Source organism: Papio anubis, chromosome 14 (genome assembly GCF_008728515.1).
Source record: "Papio anubis isolate 15944 chromosome 14, Panubis1.0, whole genome shotgun sequence".
NCBI lineage: Eukaryota > Metazoa > Chordata > Mammalia > Primates > Cercopithecidae > Papio > Papio anubis.
The window spans coordinates 89464063-89483171 of NC_044989.1; the positions used below are offsets into that span (position 1 = coordinate 89464063).

The 19109-nt window shown below is 42.5% G+C and overlaps 1 long non-coding RNA gene and 1 pseudogene across 1 annotated transcript in view; one reads left to right on the forward strand and one right to left on the reverse strand.

Annotated features, from left to right (window-relative positions):
* The window catches only part of LOC103877251, a 50141-nt gene that overhangs the window by 2864 nt on the left and 28168 nt on the right, over positions 1 to 19109 (forward strand). The gene's annotated exons all lie outside the window — the stretch shown is intronic.
* Positions 7880 to 9923, reverse strand: LOC116270363 (annotated as a pseudogene).

The following is a 19109-nucleotide window of genomic DNA, read 5'->3' on the forward strand; positions in this document are numbered from 1 at the left end:
GTTTTCTCACTTGTGAATACCTTCTGTAGACCTGTCATTCTGTGCTTTACAAACTCTTTTCTGTAAACTGTCTGTTCTTTGTTTTTGGACTTTTGGGTTAAGAATGTAATTTTAATTGTACTATCTTTAGTCTCCACACTGCTGATTGTGGAAGTGAAATCAACGTATTTTTGGTTGCATGTGTGTTCTCAATCATGAATCCTCTGAAGACTTGTCTATCCTTGTATGTGTGACAGTTTCTTTCCTATATGCCATGCTTTCATTATTAATTTATTTTTGATATTTCTCCTGGGGAATACGGTTTTAACTTCATTTACCATGGTGTGGATCATCCTTGAATGGACAATCATTTCTCATCGGGTTGATTATTTTAACCAGAAAAAAAACTATTTTGTCCTCTGAGTACAAATAATTCTACATATTGGTTATATCGCCTTATGAAATGGAATTGATTTGCCCATGATTCGTTCATAAATATTTTTGAGGAATTATTTTAAGTGACACCATGCAAAACATACTTTTTCCATCCCATTACTGTTAGAATAATGGAATCAGATACGTTTTCAGGTACTGACCATATCGTGTAAAAATTATACATTTACTTATTCCAAAACCTTTTATTTTTTATGATAATTTCATACCCGAATTGTCATTTCTAAATGACTACTTTCAAAAGAAATCTTCCTATTCTGGGGCAACGATATAGGGGTTGAAAGGCTAAAAGAACCACTGCAAGAACCTGGAGGTAAAACAATACAAAAGTTTATATTAATAACATCAGAGAGCAGTAGAAGAAATGAGAACTAAGTGACCTAAAATTCCAAACTGAAAAGCACCACTTCTAATTTAGCTGACACTGGTCTGACTCTTTGTCCTCCTGCCATATCTGCCAAGATTGCATGTGGACAGAAGCTCTGTCTTGGCACAAACAGAGGGACTCTCCTGAGAAAGGAGAATCAGACTGACCCTCAGGGGTTGCACAGGGCAGCCTCTACACATGACCCGTGTCCTCCATGGAGCATTTGCTGAGGTCTGACTCACCAGGCAGGCTGGAGGAGATGGGCTAGAACATAAACCTCCCACGGATTCAGCATGGTTTTCTGATCCCCAAAGCTGAACAGAGCATCCTGAATACACGTCTGACTCATGAACATCGACATCCATCCCCACTGCTCCCCCTGCATGTGTAGACGCTGCCTGGCCTTCTGCTCAGCGTATCAGTGCTTGTGACATCTCCAGACCCAAACAGTGGTCTCTGCTAAATGTCCTCTAGGGGCAGAATGAGTTTCAGAAGCTCTGCTTGGTTGCTGTGATTTGACTTAGGACTGAGTGACATGACCTCAGGTCTCCTTGCACAGGGACTTCACTAAACCTTTGGTGTTTACAGTCCTAAAGCTCTACTCACGACATTACTTTACTGTGAGACTCCCAGTGACACAGGCTTCACCCAGGAAGCCAGAAGCAGTGCCTTCAACTCTGTGGTTCTTTCCAAGTATCATATTTGGCTCTTTGTGGGTCCACGTCAATTGCTAAGCCCACCACCATCCACATCTCCACCCACCATAAGCCAAGGCAGTTTAATTGGACAATAGCTGACCTCTCCTGTATCCCCTCATGCTCCCATTCCTGCAGTCTGTCCAATCTTGAATTCTGCACTGTGGGGAATAGAAAGTTTATATCATCCTTTATTTTCCCAGTGATTCATGGAAAATACTATATCTTTAATAGTCTACATCTTTCAGGATTTGCTTTTTATTTTTAAAACCAACTTTTAGAATTTCAAGAACTCCCTTTTTCTATCAGCGAGAGGCTATTGTTCTAAAAAAAATTAGTATTAGGATCTTGCATCTGACATGAAATTACAAAATCTATTTGACATTCACAACCAAGGTGTTACTTATTGTCCTCAGCCAGCTCCCTCTGAGGTTAACTAGTGCAGAATGCCATCTCTAATGTCTTATGGAGTGAGCAATGAGTGCTAAATAGAAAAACAAGGAAGTTGAAAAAGTAGGAAAGCACTTGGATTTGGATATAACTGAACACAGATATGCACCCATTATAACTTCCACACGCTAACAGGGGCCAGGCACTCTCAGCCTGGTGCAGTTGCAGAGGAAGTGGATTGAACTGCATCCACAGCATCCAGTGGGCTTCCAGCCACAGGGTTCTGGGAGTATTACTGATGCCTGACTGGAGTGGTCAAATCATTGCTTGGCTGATTCCTGCACACATCCTGTGTTGCCTATTGGGGGCCTAAATTTTGAGGAACTTACTCATTTAGAGTGAAAAATGAAACTTCCTGTTGCCCTCTAAGGTTTTGCAGAAAATGAATGGACAAAACACACACAACAAGAATTAATAGAAGAAAGAGGCCAAAATTCTGTATGTAAAAAGCAGGGGAAAAATCACGGGGTCTCATATCCATGCCCAGCATGAGAGTGCAGTCAGGCCTGTCGTGGCTCGTGCAGCCTTGGTCTCAAAGTGCAAACAGTTCTCCACCTCAATACAGAGTAGCTGGGATAACAGAGGTGTGCCACCATGCCCACATGCAGGTGTTTCTTTCTTTTGCTTTCTGCTGGGGTGTTTGCTGGAGAGGAGATGGAGACTCTCTGTCCTGGATGTGAGACAGGTGGCTGGCATCTGGGTAAGGATGACGTTCCCTCATTGCTAAAGAGTAAAAGAGGAAAGTGTCATTGATAGTGCAAGGCAGGGACACGCCCTGACCCAGTGAGGTCCAGAGGCTTATATGTCCTTCATAGGGGGGTGAGAAGAAGAGAGTGTAGGCAACCCAGGGGAAAAAAGTTACCTAAAATAAAAGAAAGAGGTCATCAAAAGTGTAGATGTATTAGTCAGAGTTCTCTAGAGTGACAGAATTAAAGGACTATGCACATAAATATATGAAGGGGAGTGTGATGGTTCATAGTGAGTGTCAACTTGATAGGATTGAGCGACACAAAGTATGGATCCTGGGTGTGTCTGTGAGGGTGTTGTCAAAAGAGATTAACTTTTGAGTCCGTGGGCTGGGGAAGGCAGACCCCACCCATAATCCGGTGGGCACAATCTAATCAGCTGCCAGCAAATACAACGCAGGCAGGAAAGTTTGAAAAAGAGAGACTGGCCTAGTCTCCCAGCCTACATCTTTCTCCCATGCTGGATGCTTTTTGCTCTAGAACATTGGACTCCATGTTCTTCAGTTTGTGACTCAGACCGGCTCTCCTTTCTCATGGATTTGCAGACAGCCCATTGTGGAACTTATGATCCTTTAAGTTAGTAAACATCCATATATATATATATACACACACACACACACCTATATATATGTGTGTGTGTGTGTGTGTGTGTATCTATCTATCTATCTATCTATCTATCTCCTGTTAGTTCTGTCCCTCTAGATGTCACCCTCTAATACAGGAAGTTTATTAAGTATTAACTCACTCAATCACCAGGTCTCACAATAGGCCATCTCCTGGCTGAGGAGCAAAAAGAGCCGACCAGAGTTCCAAAACTGAAGACCTTGGAGTCCATGTTTGAGGACAGGAAGCATCCAGCACGGGAGAAAGATGTAGGCTGGGAGGCTAGGCTCGTCTCTTCTCACATTTTTCTGCCCGCTTATAGTCTAGCTGTGTTGGCAGCTGATTGTATTGTGCTTATGCAGATTAAGGGTGAATCTGCCTTTCCCAGCCCACTAACTCAAATGTTAATCTCCTTTGGCAACACCTCACAGACACACCCAGGATCAACACTTTACATCCTTCAATCCAATCAAATTGAAACTCAGTATTAACCATCACCAGCCCACCCCTTGTCAACTGGAACCCACACACATCTCCTGAGATCAAACATAATGTTAAAATACAGACAATAGTAAGGTCATAGTTACCCCTAACATAATACAACTATGCTTTCTACAACTGGAAATGCACCAATCCCCAACCCAAAAACTATTACACAAAATGAATAATACTTAAATGCTCATATGAGGTCAATAAATCTTATGTCACCTAATAGAGAAACCGGAAATGAAGATAATTTCTTAGTACAAGTGTATACATGCACAAATACGTTTTTAACAAAAGAAGAAGGAAATACTCATGATAGTTCCAGTCCTCCTTTCTGCAGCTGGTCACGTGGTCATAGCTGATATTGATCACTACCTTCTTCCACTATTCATTCTGTATTGCTTTTGCCTTCAGCAAGCACCTCAGCAGGTCGACCTTAATCAGAGTGCATGATAATACCAAGAGACACCCTAATGGATCTCCTATATTCCATACATACTGTTCGTCACTTCTATTGTGGAGTAGGGGACTGAGTTCATCTTGATAGTCTGGGTCAATCACTGCAACCAACACTGTAACTCCATTCTTAGCCTGTTGACTTAAAGGTAGGAGGAGCCCAAAGTGTCCAGGTGGCCAACTTAACTTCCGGTGTAATGGAATCATTATTATGTCTCCTGGTGGCAGCGTTCTTCCCTCTAGAACTAAGATGTCTAGCCCAGCAGAACATAATGTCACCGGAACAGAAAGCAAACATTTTGCTAGTGGATCACTAGGGGTGATAGTGAATGGTTTCACTTTCACTTCCACCCCTTGAATCCTGGATCTGTGAATCCTGGCTATGGGAGAAACAGTACCATACATTGGGTGCTGATTCAGAGCATACATGGCTTTCTGGAGTACTTTGCTCCGGCCCTGCAAAGTATTGTAACCTAGTTGATGTAAATGTGACCTCAAAAGGCCGTTCCACCGTTCTGTCAAACAAGCTGCTTCAAGTTGATGGGGAACATGGTAAGACCAGTGAATTCTATGAGCATAAGCCCATTGTCCCTCTTCTTTACCTGTAAAGTGAGTGCTTGGTCAGTGGTAATGCTGTGTGGAATACTATGATTGTGGATAAGGCATTGCTTGAGTCCATAAATGGTAGTCTTGGCAGAAGTATTGTGTGCAGGTAGGCAAACCCATATTCGGAGTAAGTGCCTATTCCATTGAGGACAAACCTCTCTGCTTTCCATGATGGAAGAGGTCCAATATAATCAACCTGCCATCTGGTAGCTGGTCGATCACCCTATGGAACGTTGCCATACAAAGGGTTCATTGTTGGTCTCTGCTGCTGCTGGCAAATTGGGCACTCAGCAGTGACCACAGACAGTACAGTCTTGGTGAGTGGAAGTCCACGTTGCAGAATCCATGCATAACCTCCATCCCTCCCACTATGGCCACAATGTTCATGGGTTCATTGGATGATGACAGGGGTGTCTGGGGAAAGAGGATAAGTGGTATCCACAGAATGGGTCATCTTATCCACTTGATTACCAAAATCCTCCTCTACTGAAGTCACTTGTTGGTGAATGGGATACAAATATCTTCACAGTTTTTGACCACTCAGAGAGGTCCATCTACATACTCCTTCTCCAAATTTCTTTGTCACCAATTTTCCAATCATGTTTCTTCCAATTCTATGACCATCTAGCCAAACCATTGCCTACAGTCCATGAATCAGTATATAATCACACATCTGGAAATTTCTCCTTCTATGCAAAGCGCACAACCAGGTGCACTGCTCAATGTTCTGGCCACTGGGAAGATTTTCCTTCACCACTGTCCTTCAGGGATGTCCTAGAAAAGGGCTGTAGTGCTTCAGCTGTCCACTTTCAGGTGGTACCTGCCTATTGTGCAGAATCATCTGTGAACCAGGCCCTAGTCTTCCCTTCCTCTGTCAGCTGCTCAAAGGGAAGTCCCCATGAGGTCATCGGTGCAGGTTGTGGGAAAGAAGACAGGGTGGCAGGAGTAGAGATCATGGGCATTTGGGCCACTTCCTCATGTAACTTAGTTGTGCCCCCAGGACCTGCTTGAGCCCAATCACTTATATACCATTTCCATGTGATGATGGAATGCCGCCGTGCATGACCCACTTTATGGCTACATGAGTCAGAAAGCACCCACTTCACGATAGGCAGTTCAGGTTGCATGGTGACTTGTTGACCCATAGTCAAACGTTCAGTTTCATCCAAAGCCCAGTATAGGACAAGAGCTGTCTCTCAAAAGGAGAGTAGTTAACTCCAGAAGATGTCCGGGCCTTGCTGCAAAATCCGAGCGTCTCCACCATGATTCACCTATGGGGGCCTGCCAATCCTCAAAGCAGCATTCCTATCTGCCATGGACACCTCAAGGGGACCTGGCCTCCCCTTCATTCATGGGGTTCTTGGTCTTTAAACTGCCTCAAGTCTGGAAATTGATTGAGGGGCCATGAATCTGTTTTTACAATTCCAATTAGTCTTTTATCTGTTTGACCTGAAGTTTCCTCCTTACATAAATTAAGTAGGAATGCATTTGGCTTCCTCTCAGTTTCTGTGGTTAATTAGCCAATGCCAGAAATCTACATGAGTTATGCTGTTCAGATTGCTGCTTTGTCTTTTCTGACCATTACAGTAGCTATGCCCACCGTACCTTTGAGTGTTGTGTGTGACCACTTGGCCCCTGCCGCTTCAGGATACGATTATTCCAAATTGTATTTAAATTTTGTAATTGAGTGAGTACAGTTCTCACTGCTAGATCTGACATACAGAGAAGAGCCATTACAGGGCTCTTCAAAGATGCAGGTGCTGCCCTCACAAATCCATTTTACAGGGTGTTTTTAAGGGTATTAGGTACAGAGTCACTAAACTCCTTGCCTCTCACGAGAGATGATTCATTAGTGTCAAATGCATTTATTTTGCATAGCTCTTTAAACTGTTCATGCCAAGGACTATCAATGTTCTCCATACTATTAAAAGTAGAGTCCTTAGCATTTTGGGGTCTAATCATACTTAGCAGCCAAATCCAAAAACCCCAAAACCAACAAAAAACTCCATTCTTAATACTCTGTTCCTGTAGAACCATTCCTGGTACCAAAATCTGTATTAGTGAGGGTTCTCTACAGGGACAGAACTAATAAGTTCATGTATTAGTTATATATGTGTGTGTGTGTGTGCATGTGTGGGTGTGTGTGTATATATATACACATATATGTATGTGTGCATGTATATATACATACACATATATATACACGTGTGTGTGTGTGTGTATATATATTAAAAAAACATATTAACTTACAGGTTCACAAGGTCCCACTGTAGGCTGTCTGCAAGTATGAGGAGGGAGGAGCAAGGAGAGTCAACTTGAGTTTCAAAACTGAAGAACTTGGAGTCCAATGTTCGAGGTCAGGAAGCATCCAGCACAGGAGAGAGATGTAGGCTGGGAGGCTGGGCAAGACTCACTTTTTCAACTTTTTCTGCCTGCTTCATATTCACTGGCAGCTGATTAGATGCTTCATATTCACTGGCAGAGATAGATTAAGTGGAGGAGGGGGGGGGTCTGCCTTCCCCAGCCTACTGACTCAAATATCAATCTCCTTTGGCAGGACCCTCACAGGCACACCCAGGAGCAATGGTTACATCCTTCAACCAAATTAAATTGACAATCAGTATTAACTATCACAAGATTACAGACCTGAGCCATCACACATAGCCTTATTGCATATTTCATACAATTTTCTGATTTTCCCATTTTATCTGTGACTTGATAACATTTTCCAGCTATGACCCCAAACTCATAATACTTGAAAAGGACATTCAAATGTATTTTGCGACAATTCGTAACTGGCAATATGTTGAGCCTTGTGGAAAGACTCACCTTACTTCCTTGTCAACTGTCAATTCCCCTTCATTACTATCACTTCTGGGAGCACACTTTCCTTTTCTCCCAGAAAAGGGCACAAACTCCTTTTCTCTCTATGGTTTCTTTAGAGTTGCTCAATGAGATTGCAATAAGTTACAACTTACCACAGTCATGAGATTGGGAAGTCAGAATGGTGGATTCATGTAAACTGACACCTGAAGTAAAACACATGCAGTTAGGTGTGAACTGGAGAATCACCTGGAGACGTGCTGCAGGCAGCCGAGAGCATCAGCAACCCCACCCTGGGCTTCCCAAACAGGTCTGAGGGTCATCACACGGTACTCAGCACATACCACCAGGGGCAGGGGCACTCCGGCTTCTGGAGGAGGACCTGAGAATCCCCTGTCTCTAGTACCTGCTTCATGAATAACATATGGTAGGCTTTGGAAAGACTGTGGTTTAGACTCTAATTTATTGAACTTGAACAATTTCTCCTTGAAATACTGAGAATAGCTTCTCTTTTGCTGTAGAAATTCCAATTGTCCCATAACACAGACTATCCTCAGGTGAACTTATCGCTCTTATTTATTCTGCCAAGACAGACATTGTCACGTCTTTTCTGCTCGGGATGAGAGAGAAAGAGGCTTAGGGTTCAGAGGAACCTCCCTGGCCCCCTCTAGGAAAATCTCCCAATGACTTTCAAAACCTGACTGAGTGTGAGAAATGCCCTCAGCAGATAGAGGCACCAGAAGGAGCCCTGGGGCAGCCCAGCCTCACACATCTGCTTCCTTGGGGGTTTATGTTATGACTTGTAACACTGTGGGAGGGTAACTATAACCCTGTTGACAGTAATAAGTGGCAAAATCTTCAGTCTGCAGGCTGCTGATGGTGAGAGTGTAATCCGTCCCAGATCCACTGCCGCTGAACCGAGAGGGAATCCCACTTTGCAAACTGGATGCAGCATAGATCAGGAGCTTAGGAATTTTCCCTGGTTTCTGCTGATACCAATTTAAATAATTGCTAAGGCTTTGACTCGCCTGGCAAGTAATGGTCACTCTGTCTCCTACAGATGCAGACAGGGAGGATGGAGACTAGGTCATCTGGATGTCACATCTGGCACCTGAGGTTGGAAACATAAAAACAAATATTCTTACAGTTAATCATGTTATCAGAGGATTTACCTGAAGGGTCAGACAGTACAGAGCACACTGAGTGAGTACATTCTTAGTGTTCTCCTTCCTTACCCGGGAGCCAGAGCAGCAGGAGCCCAAGGAGCTGAGCGGGGACCCTCATGTCCATGCTGTGTCCTGACTGAGACTGACTCCTGCACAGGGTGTGACCAGCCTATAAAAAAGTCTTCGGGGCAGAGGGTTGTGCTCTGGGAACATGCAAATCAGCAGGGGATGGGACAGACTGAGCACAGCTGCAGGGCTGGCTCATCTCAGCAACTCAGCACAGGGGCAGTGTCCCCAGAGTCCCAGGTCAGACTAGGACAGCGCAGATTTGCCTTGAGAGAATACCTTTCTCCTTGGGGACCATACGGTTACAGAACATATTTTTTGAGTTGATTTTCAAAATTGTAATGAACCTAAGACTAGAACTCATTTAATTTTAAATGAACCTAAGACTAGATTAAATAACATATTTTACACTTGTGTTAGGAGTGTATAGGAAAGCATCATTTTTGGCAGAAAATTCATAATAAAGTTGTAGAACGTGGGGCTGTCAGAACTTTCAGTTACTCTCAAAGGAATGTGATGAGTGTGACAGTATTTAGTGCGATACTAACAATGTCTCTGTCAGTGTGACATTGCTTCTTTTTTGAAATGAATATAAAAAGAACTTATCAGAATCATCTTCAATAAATTCAGTAGAATTTACTAATAAATTCAAGACATTGTTCTTAGCAGTACAAGGAAAAACAATTCGCTGAAGATGCACAAAGATGATAACTGTGTCATGCGTAGATCTGCCGTTAGCCAGAGTGATGGGTCTCTTTAAAGCCAGGGACAAAATGGGCTGCACCTTATTCTTGGCATGACGATCCCCATATTGCATTCCCTTTCCTGACTTTGGTATAATTTCTTGTGGTTCTCCAGCATGGAGAGCTGACTGGTGATACCAGGTCTGATTATTTCAACCAAAATCTCTGTTTCACTTGCTGACTATAGGAGCCTGGATTAGGATCAACTTGAAGCCCTCTCTGGATCTTGGCTCAGAAAATCAATTGTTTCAAAGTAGGATGACAAAGGCTACATGCCCTGAGTAATACTCTGAGCTGACTCCCCACCAGCCTGTTCCTGGGGTCTCAGGAGCATCTGCCCAAGAACCTGGCTTTCTGGAGAGCAGGTGAGGGGGAGGCCCTGGGGAAAAGCCAGGTTAGTGAATCTCTCTCCTTAGTGAGGGTGGCTGCTGCCCAATGCATGTTCTTGCCATGCACCAGGGCATCATCCTGACCCAGATGCCAGCCTCCCTGTCTCACATCCATTTAGAGAGAGTCTCCATCTTCTGCCAAGACACTGCCCATGTAGACGAAAAAGTATTTTGCACCCAAATATATCTTAAGCACTGATTTGAACCTCAATACCTCACACTGCTGCTTTTCCCCAGGACAAGTCATCCTCACTGAACAGCAGGGGAAGTGGAGTCAATTACATGAGTATCAGTAGACTGAGAAATACTCCAGGGAGAAGTTCTCATGCACGACTACCAGTGGCCAGACCAAGGTAGTGCAGCCTGTGCACAAACCTCCTGCTGCTTTTCCAGAGGACTGGATTTCTGGGAAATGGCTATCAAACAGGCTACCAGGATCCAGATATCCAGATTCAGAGAGATACATCTCTGGATTCAAATGCACTTCTTTCTTTCTGCATAATTTTAGCAGTCATTGTTACTACGCCTTGGGGGTTCATGTCATTACACTCCAGCTGACTCTCTATGGCCCTTTCTCCTCATCACTGCTCTATCTGAACCTGGGGAAGGCAGCTCAGGCTGCAAATGAGGCAAACATCATGGCCTGGAATTAGCATCCTCTAGGATGGCTATCAATCTCTGATGACAAAGGAGGTGTACACATACCCCAGCTCCCTCACCTCTCAGGTGGAATAACAGAGGCCTTTTTCCGGAGTTTCCATGAGGGCTTGAGCTCTCGTCATCCTCAGAGGTGGCTCTTTGCTGAGGTACCTTTCACTTTCCCTTTCCCTCCTCTCTTCCCTTGCTCACTTGCTTATTTCCTGTACATTGAAAATACACTGGCTGCATGGGAATCTTTGGCATCCTTCTCACTGAGGGGAGCCAACCTAATGCATTGGAAAAATCCTCATTCTTGGAGGGCATCATTTTAATGCATAGGGAAATTCCTAAAATTTAAGAAATCTTTAAATTCCCTTTGCCAATCTTTCTTAGATTTGATTTTAGCAGAGATTCATTTTTTCTAGGTCACAAAATCAAAGAAGCCTTCCACAAATGGCTACACACCATGGAGTCCACATAGAGCAGAGAGTCTGAATCCCCCAGAATTTGACATCCACACATCAGAGAGTCCTAGAGTCTCAGGTTTTTTCTAGGTCTATTGCCTCATAAATCTGCCTTGTGATATTTTTATTCTACTTTAGGGGAAGACCATCGTGGGGATGATGAAAGTTGTTTGGGGAATGAATCATACGCCCCTCCTAAAGACATCATTGTCCTAATATCTGGAATCTATGATTATTACTTATTAATATGTCAAAAATAACTTGGCAGACATGGTTAAGTTGAGAATTTTGAAGTCAGGAGAGTATCCTGAATTATCTGGGTGAGACCAGCATAATCACAAGGGTCCTTATAATAGGGAGGGAGGAGCGTAACAGCCAGAGGGGACATCGGACAACGGAGAGTGAAACTGGAGTGATGGAGGAAACGGCCTTGGTGCCAGGAACCTGGGAACATCAAAAAGATGGGACACTCGATATTGGATTCTCTCTTTTGAAGACTCCAGAATTAATAGAGCCCTATTACTCCTTGATTTTATTTCATTGAGACTTCTGACCTCTAGAAATGTAAGATAATACACTTGTGTTATGTGGAGCCAGTAAGGCGGTGGTAATTAGTTACAGCAGCAACAGGAAACCAATGCAAGGGGAAAGGGTGTGTTTTACTTCCCTAGTGTATCACTGTCCTAGTTCTCCCAAATAGTTATATGTTGTTGTCTTTTGCTGTCAATTTCAACAAGAGACAGAAACCATTTTTTCTATGAGGAGAGCTGCACCACACTTCTTCTTACATAGAAAGTGTCTTGAGTAATTCTGTGGGTTAAGTTTTGTACAATCTTGGTATCTGGGAGCCTGGAAGTCATCTCTCACAGCACATGAGCAGAGGAGAGGGCTGTAGGTTTGTTGTTTTAACATTCATAGGAAAAATTAGATGTACAAGACCCACTTTTTTTTTATATATACTTTAAGTTCTAGGCTGCATGTGCACAATGTGCATGTTTGTTACATATGTATACATGTGCCATGTTGGTGTGCGGTACCCATTAACTTGTCATTTACATTAGGTATATCTCCTAATGCTATCCCTACCTCCTCTCCCTACCCCACAACAGGCCCCGGTGTGTGATTTCCCCACCCTGTGTCCAAGTGTTTCCACTGTTCAATTCCCACCTATGAGTGAGAACATGTGGTTTTTGGATTTTTGTTCTTGCGATAGTTTGCTGAGAATGATGGATTTCAGCTTCATCCATGTCCCAAGAAAGGACATGAACTCACCCTTTTTTATGGCTGCAAGCAAGGATTGAGTCAGAGAGATGGGGGTGGCAGAGGAGACTAAATGTGGTCAGGGCCATGCAAGATGTGACTCTGCTGCCATATCTGAAGGAAAGGTTCTTGGTGTTTGTAAAGGCTTTGAGCAAGTTGTGCTTTGTAGACAAAACTGTAGAAGGGTCTGGGTTCAAGCTTAGTGTCAGCATGATGGGGATTAGAATTCGCAGTGAGCTTGTGTTAAGAACTCCACCATGCATTTCTGGCTTTGTCTCTTCTCTGGTTTTATAGGCAGTGGGTTCCTCTATGGAATGAATGTGGCTCTGTGGAAGGAACATAGTTGTGGTCAGACAGACCTAGATTCCAAGTTCAGCTTCAACAACTGCTGACCAAGTGACTTTTATGCAAATCAGCCATGTGCTCTCATGAACAGTTTCCTCCTGTGTGTAACGGGGCACTGAGGGTATGAAAGGGGTCCTGAGGGATCCACCAGCTGACACACCATGAAGTGAACATACATGTAGAGACAGACACACATACACACACGAGGAGTATCTAATGCCCCTTTTATGGATCCTTGAGTAACTCAGAATGTTATGTGAGATACTACCAGTCACATCATTTTCAACTAAAAGTATCAATATTTATCTTATAACTAAGAGTTGCCTCTCTGTACACTGTAGGTTTCATGTGCATTTCTTCAATCACAAAATTTTTCACCAATCTATTTATGTCTGATATCAGAAAGTTAAGCAAGGAGATTGAAAAACCACCACAGCACCTGTAGTCTGGATTTTCCCGGAGCCCCATTTGTGTTAGTGTCCTCGGGGTACTGTAACAAGTTCTCAAAAATGTGGTAGCTTCAAACAACAGGAATGGAATCACTCATAGTTCTGGAGACCAGAAGTCCAGAATCAGTTTCACTGGGCTAAGATCGTGGAGACATCGGTTCTAGCCCCTTCAGAAGCTCTAGGAAGGAGTCTGATTTAGCTCTTTCAGCTTCTGGTGGCTTCAGCTCTCCTTGGATGTGGACACATTATTGCCATGTCTATATCTGTGTTCAGATTGCCTTCTTCTCTTCAGTCTATGGTAAATGTCTCTCTACCTCTTTTTTTCTCAGGACACTTGTGTTCACATTTAGGACCCACTTGATTAATCTAACGTCATCTCCCTGTTTCAAGTTCCTTAATTTATACCTGCAAAAGCCCTTTTCCCAAATCAATCAGATACAGGCATAAGTTTCTTGGAATGAAACCTCACTATTTGGGGATGATACTCAGTACTACACCGTCATAGATCAAGGTCTCAGTTTTAGTCCTATACACACATCACAAGCTCAAACTCTTTCTCACTCTCTCTCTCCCCACACATCTTGTCTTCCTCATTTTCTCAAGGTCATAAATCTCTTCACTTCCTTAAGTGTATACAGTGACACCTATAAACAAATAAGTATCTGAGAAAAGTCTCAATCAATTTAGAAATTTATTTGGTCAAAGTTAAAGACATATAAGTGAAACAGCCTCAGAAGGTCTTGAGAACGTGTGCCCAAGGTGGTTGGGCTAAGTTCACTTGATGTGAGATATTACCGGTCATATGTCATTTTCATCTAAAATTATCAATATTTATCTTACAACTAAGAGATGCCTCTCTGTACGCTGTAGGTTTCATGTGCATTTCTTCAATCACAAAATTTTTCACCAATCTATTTATGTCTAATATCAGAAAGTTAAGCAAGGAGATTGCAAACCAACACAGCACCTTTCGTCTGGATTTTCCTGGAGCCCCATTTGTGTTAGTGTCCTCGGGTTACTGTAACAAGTTCTCAAAAATGTGGTAGCTTCAAGCAACAGGAATGGAATCACTCATAGTTCTGGAGACCAGAAGTCCAGAATCAGTTTCACTGGTATAAGGTCTTGGAGTCGTCAGGTCTATCTCCTTCAGAAGCTCTAGGGAGCAGTCTGATTTAACTCTTCCAGCTTCTGGTGGCTTCCACTCTCCTTGGCTGTGGACACATCACTGCGATCTCTGTCTCTGTGTTCACATTGCCTTCTCCTCTTCAGTCTATGGTAAGTGTCTCTCTACCTCTTGTTTTTCTCAGGACACTTGTGTTCGCATTTAAGGCCCAGTTGATTAATCTAAGATCATCTCCTTGTTTCAAGCTCCTTAATTTACACCTGCAAAAGCCCTTTTCTCAAAAAAAATACATGTATATTCTTCTTGGAATGAAACCTCACTCTTTGGGATGATACTCAGTACTACATCATTACAGAAACAGTTCTCAGTGTTAGTCCTGTACAAACATCACTATCTCTCTCTTTCTCTCCACATATCTTGGCTTCCTCCTTTTCTCAATGTCATAAATCTCTTCACATCCTTAAGTGTGTCCAATGATACCCACAAATAAACAAGTATCTGAGACAAGTCACTTTCATTTTAGAAATCTATTTGGTCAAAGTTAAGACGTATCAGTGAAACAACCTCAGGATGTCTTGAGAATGTGTGCCCAAGGTGGTCGGGCTACAGCTTGGTTTTACACATTTTCGGGAGACATAAGATGTCAATCAATATGTGTAAGCTGTACATTGCTTTGATATGGAAAGGCAGGACAGCCCGAAGGAGGGGGCGTGTTGGGGACTTCCGGGTCATAGGTGGATTCAAAGATTTCATAAAGGAGGAAAGAGTTTATCTAATGACCTGTAATCAACAGAAGGGAGTTTCTAGGTTTAGAAAAATGGTTGTGGAGCCAAGGTTTCATCATGAAGATGAAGCCCCCAGGTAGCAGGCTTCAGAGAGAATAGATTGTAATTGTTTCTTAGCAGACTAAAAGGTGCCAAACTCTTAGTTAAATCTCTCTGGGTCAGGAAAGAGACTTAAAAAGGGGTAGGAATTTCTACAGAATATGGATTTTTCCCACAAGAAACAGCTTTGCAGAGACATTTTCAAATACATCAAATAACAATATCTTGGGGAAAATACTTTGATTTCTCCTCGAGCCTGGTATCTGTCATGTTGGTATCTTACTACTATAAAGAGTTTGCTTTGTCAGTCTCAAGGTCTCTGTCTTAATATCAAAAACTGGTCAGTTGTGTCTGAATTGTAAAGGGTGGTAGGTAAATTAAGGCATATTCAATCATCCATTCCCATCATGGCCTGTACTTGTATTTCAGGTTGATTTTGGTGTATTCTTGGCTGAGAGGAGGAGTTTATGCAGTTGGCTAGAGAGAATATAGTGTCATTTTTGGTTTACACACCTGTGTCCAGGTAAGAGGGACTCACACAGGAGGGCTTGCACAGAACCTGGCTTGCAGGGCTGCTTACAGACCTGCTCTGTCTCCTGTTGTCATGCACAAGGAAGGACACAGCCAATGACTACCTTCAGCCAACCGGGGAGAACCTGTGTCTGCAGAGGGCTGTCATGAGCTATGAGTCCAGCTAACTGTGATTGTCTTCAGAGGCCTGCGGTCCTCAGCTTTCATGTGAGTTGTGTTGGAACTGGCTCAAAGAGCATCCACCAGGATTCTTATCAGAATATCTCATTCACAGAAGGCAGTGGGTGATATGACAGCACAGAGGGACTCTGTGGGGCCAGCTGCATGGAGCACTCTGGGAGAGTCACTGGCACCCGGGCTAGACAGAGCTTCTTGCAACTTCTGAAGCACACGGATTCGGATCTCTTAACATCATTTTGAAGGACTATTTATTATTCAGAAGGCAACCTTTGTAATTAACTACGATAACTTATGTAATAGTTAGGAAGGAAAATGTGATGTTTTGGCCGGGTGTGGTGACTTACCACTGTAATCCCAGCACTTTGGGAGGCCGCGGCGGGCGGATCACGAAGTCAGGAGATTGAGATCATCCTGGCTAACACGGTCATACCCGGTCTCTACTAAAAATACAAAAAATTAGCCTGGCGTGTTGGCGGGCGCCAGTAGTTGCAGTTACTTGGGAGGCTGAGGCAGGAGAATGGTGTAAACCAGAGAGGCGGAGGTTGCAGTGAGCTGAGATAGCACCACTGCACTCCAGCCTTGGTGACAGAACAAGACTCCATCTCAAAAAAAAATAAAATAAAAATAAAAATAAAGTAATATTTTATTGCTAAGACGATTACAAGATAACAAACAAAAATAGCATGAAGGAAAAGAGCAACTCTAGACTGAGGGCTTTGGGTAAGAGCTTGAGACTTAGTAGTGAATCCCCGGGCCATCTTCTGTCAATAGAGAGGGACAATCAGGAAAGGGAAATGTGCAGTAGAGGCAAAATCTTGGTTAGTAAAAGAATCCTAACAGGAAGCAACAGTCTCCTTCCTGAGCATCATGTTGGTGTTGGGAAGATGCACATAATCCCCACATTCCATGTCTTACACTTTTCAGCAATTCAGGCTCAGCATGAATTTAGAAGACACCATTCACTTCACAGCAGATGAGGACAGAGTCAAGGCAGCGGTGAGAGGCAAGGCTGGGCTTTCAGTCTCAGAGCACAGAGCAGGTTCCCCACTACTCCGCAGCCTGCTGTCTCCTCTCAGATGTTCCAGATGTTCCACCTCATTCTTGCCTTAAGGGCTCCAAGTTGTTAATGGGACACTGGCCCTCTTCTTTTCCCAGGGTGTCTAAGAACTTGGCTGTCTTTTGTGTATTGTGGGGTTTGTTTGTCATCTAGAGACAGGTTTTTGGTATAGCAACTTACGGGCTTTTTCTACTTGTGATATCGAAAATAATTACATAAATAAATTTGCCATAAATAATAAATTGACTTAATGTATCAAATCAGTAAAAAAAAAAAAAAAAAGATGAGTTTCAGAGCTTAAAAGGAGTCTGATGAGGTTAAATAGAGAAATTACTTTCAGTGGAGGATAGTTAGAGCAACAGATGATTTTTTTTTTAGTCAATGACATTTTGGGGAGTAATTATCATATCGTAAATAACAACTTGAAATAAGCTGCTAAAATATAATTTTATAATCAAAAAATTATTTCCAAGTATCACATAAATACATTTTCCTATTACAACACACAAAAAATGTGGGTTTATCATCAGGTCCATCCAATGGAAGACTTCTCAAATGTGTACTTGGAGCAAAAATTGCATTTACTTCTATTTGCAAGTTCAAGATTTTTGATCTTTAGAAGAAAACAACATTCTCTTCACTCTGTTCCACTCATGCTTCTGAGGATGGGCGTGGGGGCAGCAACTGTGAGGAAGGAGGAAGCTGTGTGCTGAAGGTGGTCGTGCCTCCTGCCCACCTGAGTGACCACATGGAGCAGAGCCACCCACACCACGAAGGCCACGTGCCTGTCTCTGCACTGCCATGGCACAGACAGAGAAACCTTGTCACACTTGGTCAACTGCAACTAGAGGCTTTTTTGAACCAGCCAAATTTGATTCTCCTCGTATCTTCTCTCAGGCTTAGGGGATCGTTCACATTTCACCATTTGTTTTCACAGTGTAGCCCTTTGTAACATCAGCATTATATAACTTGTTTGTTTGTTAATATATCTAACCATCTTCATTGGGTTGGGACTAATCTTGTGTATCACAGCAAAGCAGAAATTCAAGGTCGCTAGAAGTTGTCAATCACATGAGGGTTAAAGATGATGATAGCATTGCTTAGTTCTGGGTCATAGTACTTACAAATTTTTTTTTTTTTTTTTTTTTGAGAGTCTCGCTCTGTTGACCAGGCTGGAGTGAAGTGGCATGATCTCAGCTCACTTCAACCTCAGCCTCCCGGGTTCAAGTGATTCTCCTCCCTCAACCTCCTGAGTAGCTGGAATTACAGGCACATGCCACCACGTCTGGCTAATTTTTGTATTTTTAGTAGAGACAGAGTTTTACCACGTTGGCCAGGCTAGTCCTAAACTCCTGACTTCAGCAGATTCACCTGCTTCGGCCTCTCAAAGTGCTTGGATTACAGGTGTGAGCCACTGCACCCTAACATACTTTGTGTTCTTTGACTGCATTCTGTATAAAGCCTTTTAAACTCGATGATGTATTTATCAGAATTTTTAAAAACATATTGGGTCACTTTTTTTTTTTTTTTTCATTTGAGAGCTCCAGTGTGATTGATAGCTATAAAAATTTTGCCGTACAATTTTTAAACCGAACAGAAATGGAGCTTTGGAATTTTAATTGCACTTACCATGGAATCTATTATCTTAGAATTAACAATCACCCAAAGTGTGTGTACTTTCTACCCTCAGCCTGAAGCGGATCTTCTTCTGTTGATTCAGTCATTATTTTGTGTCTATCACACTGTGTTGTGACATGTAGCTCACATGACAAATTATGGGGTTCAATATTATTTAGAACACTATGCTTAATAAAATCTATGAAAAGCATAGATGCTCCATGCATTGACAACCGAAACAAAGAATTCAGATTCCTTTTCAGGTAATGATGCAATCATGTGAAAAGAATGTGTTCCTGTATTCTTTGAAACTTTTTCTTATGAAAACACAATAATAAATTTCTACTCTAAAATATAACTTAACCTAAATACTTTCAAAACTTTTAGAATTTGGAAGAGAAATAGAAATCTCACATAATTCCGAATGTTTCCTTTGTACTTGAAATAAACTTTTTTTTTAATCTTTGAGTTTATGCAGTTATTTTTAAAGACCACTTTTGGAATTCTGAAAACTTGCTTTCCACTTGCCAAATAATGATTAAGAGTAATCAATTTTTGACATCAAGTTCTCATACTTGCCATGAGTTTACAA